Here is a 2,904-nt window from a genome sequence, read left to right as displayed (position 1 = left end):
ACCATGGGGCAAAATGCCTCCTGTAGGAAGAGGTTTTTAGAAGTGTACTGATAACTTTGAAGCTAATTTTTAGTAGCAGCACTATGCAAATTTTGCACTTAAGAATAGTTGAAAGAACAACTCACTGATTATTGAAAGACTGCTTCTGGAGTGATACAAATCTTGGAGAAGTGTTGGAATGGACTGTCAGCCGTGAGCTCAACACCAGGAAGGGGGAAGAGAAGAAGCATAGAGAGAGCAAGGAAGGACTCAGTGATGACCTGGCAGCTACATTCCATTTAATTAAATGCATATCCTTAGTTCCTCAAATTTGATTCCAGGAAGTCCTTATTTGCAGACAAATTTAATACTTCAAAGAAACAGCAGGACAAAAATTAGGAAGAAGAATTGAAAAAAACCAAACAGCTTCATAAAGAGTAAGCAAGCTGCTCTTTCAGCAAGATATGAAGGGAGCTGAGACTATGCATCAGTACTGAGATGTCTCGGGACCACAATGGAGACTATTTCTGCATCAAGCAGAAAGTAGGCATGCTTCAAAAGGACGCATTCCTCACTTCTTCTTTTGTATCACTTATGAATCTCAGCTGTTCATTAAAAGCTTATAAATGTAGATTTATTTATCACTTCAAATTTTTCAAGATGGAAAGATTCAAAATGTGTTTCTGCTTAGTTAACATTCCTACTCATTCTTCCTTGGCATCTCCTGTGCAGAGATGATGAGTAGGAGAGGCACACTGCGATGCTGGAGTGAACTGCTAGTGCAATATTATCGGAGTTCATCTGGCTTATGAGTTTAAAGCTGATTAAAGCCTTTACTAATAATGTTATTGGGACAATATGCAACAAAAACTGCAAGCTGAGACCTGGGCACTGGGCAGGTCCAGTGGCCCTCCAGCAGCACGTGGGGTTCTGTGGGTGGTGCTGCCGGGGGGAGGGAGCACCTGGGGCTCTATGACCTACTTATGGCTCTGCTCGTGTAACGCTGCTGAGCCAGCTGTGACACACCAGAGAGCAAGATTACATGACAGCCGTAGGTCTTAAGCTCTCACTGAATAACTTAACTACAAAAACACGAAATCAATCCTCTTCTCCTGGAGTCGACAGAAAGGAGAGCGAGTGGAACTAGAGAGGGGTGAGGAATAAACCAGGTGCAAGAAAAGACAAATTGCTATTTGAGAAGTTTGAAATTCTGTAGCATGGGTCCCTTTTACAGCTTATTTAGGCTTCCAGAATATTTCAGTCATCACTCATTCACTGATATTTTCAAATCAAGAGAATTTCAAATATGACTTTTAAAATAATTTTGGCTACACCACATTAAGTATTTCTTTTTGATTGCCAGCTTCAAAGATTGGCACAAGAGGCAACAAACACAGCTCTGAGTGCAGCATTATCAGACGTGGGAGGTCAGGACACGGTGAAGTATGGCTGTTAGAAGCAAGTAACAAAACTGAAAATGAATTTCTGTGTTTCAGGAGCCAAAAGCAGCCAGCTCCCTTCTTCCTTTCATACACCACAAGGAACGTGTGCACCTCTATGCACGTGAAGGCATAACAACAGAAGAATTTGTCTTGAGGCAGTACATCAAAGAAATTAACAGCATGTTTTTCTTGCCTATGCAACAGGTAGCTTTCAAGAGCAAACCACATTGAATATAAGACACTGTAGGGCCACTGTGATTTCTTAAGGCTGAATCAAGGTCTCACATTTTTGCTGGTAGGGTCCTTAGGCAGCCAGGAGAAGCATGGGTGAGCAGTCATGGAAATCTTACAAGAAATTCTGTTTACTTCATGCAAAATGCTTATGATCAGCCTGTTATCCCAAATGTACTCACAAAATATCTTCATGCCACAATTAACAAATGCAGAAAATTGTAAAAATTAACAGAACTTCCAAAACTTGTAAAAGTCCCAAACAAATGAAAGATCTGTCTGCAATAACTACTTCAGTTGGCTCTGATAAGTGCACAGGCTGCAGCAAGTAGAAAATTATCATAAATATTGACAACTAATTATTTCTTTCTTTTTCCTATGGACAAAGTTTACCTATCATTCTTGGCTGACATCAGCAGTCAAGCCTTGAAGTCTTGCAGTGTGAAGCTGCAAATCACAGTGGCCAGCTCTATTTATTACTGTCAGCAGTTAATAAATCACCCGCTTGAAACTGTGTTGTGCTGTATTCGTAGGCACTGAATCTGGATTGACCGAGCTGTAATTCCCTCGATCCTTCTTCTTATGGATAAGCACTCTTCTCCCTTCCTCATCCTCTGGGACACCCAGGAGCTCTTGAACATAATCATCGATGTCAGTGATTGCTGCCGCCGGTTCCCATGTTCGCCTGGGTAAATGTCACCAGCCTTCCTGCCTTTGATTAACATCTCATTTAATTTAAATATTTATTGATCTTCACCTCCTGTTTTTGACAAGGGACCTTGTCGTCTTGTTGCGAAGAGTATTTCTCAAGTGAGGGGCCACGATCTGCCCATTTGTGCTGTGAATGCAGATGGCTGAGTTCAATGCTGAGGCCTTTTGCAGGGCTCTGCCCCTGCACTGCTCCGTGCCCTCAGTGCAGCTCTCAGCATCCAACATCATTTCTAAAATTTATTCTTTTGTATGACAAATGGATGCTGTGATTTTTCTGAGGAGAGATTAGGTCATTGATATCATATTGGTTAAGCTTAATTACATTTTTGATTCTATGAATGCAAGAAATATCTTTTCTATCTATCTTATTTCAACAACTCTTTAATTGAAGATAAAATACATTTTAGGTAGTACTTTCCAAACATTCGGAGTTGACTATTGTATCCTTTCACTGTTCCATCCGTGGGTGACACAGAATTCATGTCCTACAATGTCTCCAGGATAAGTTTCTAAGCATTGCTCTCCCTCTCATTGAACATAA

General features: G+C 40.8%; 1 long non-coding RNA gene across 1 annotated transcript; it reads left to right on the top strand.

The window, feature by feature from the left end:
- Window positions 1–1,017: 1,017 nt before the first annotated feature.
- LOC109369165 lies at window positions 1,018–2,361 on the top strand. The gene is made up of 3 exons (XR_002117842.1): window positions 1,018–1,132; window positions 1,476–1,625; window positions 2,186–2,361. It is a non-coding gene; the product is annotated as an uncharacterized LOC109369165 (long non-coding RNA).
- The last annotated feature ends 543 nt before the right edge of the window (window positions 2,362–2,904 follow it).

The sequence above is a fragment of the Meleagris gallopavo genome, chromosome 10, assembly GCF_000146605.3.
Source record: "Meleagris gallopavo isolate NT-WF06-2002-E0010 breed Aviagen turkey brand Nicholas breeding stock chromosome 10, Turkey_5.1, whole genome shotgun sequence".
NCBI classification, from domain to species: Eukaryota; Metazoa; Chordata; class Aves; order Galliformes; family Phasianidae; genus Meleagris; species Meleagris gallopavo.
This window is presented reverse-complemented; position numbering and strand designations above follow the sequence as displayed.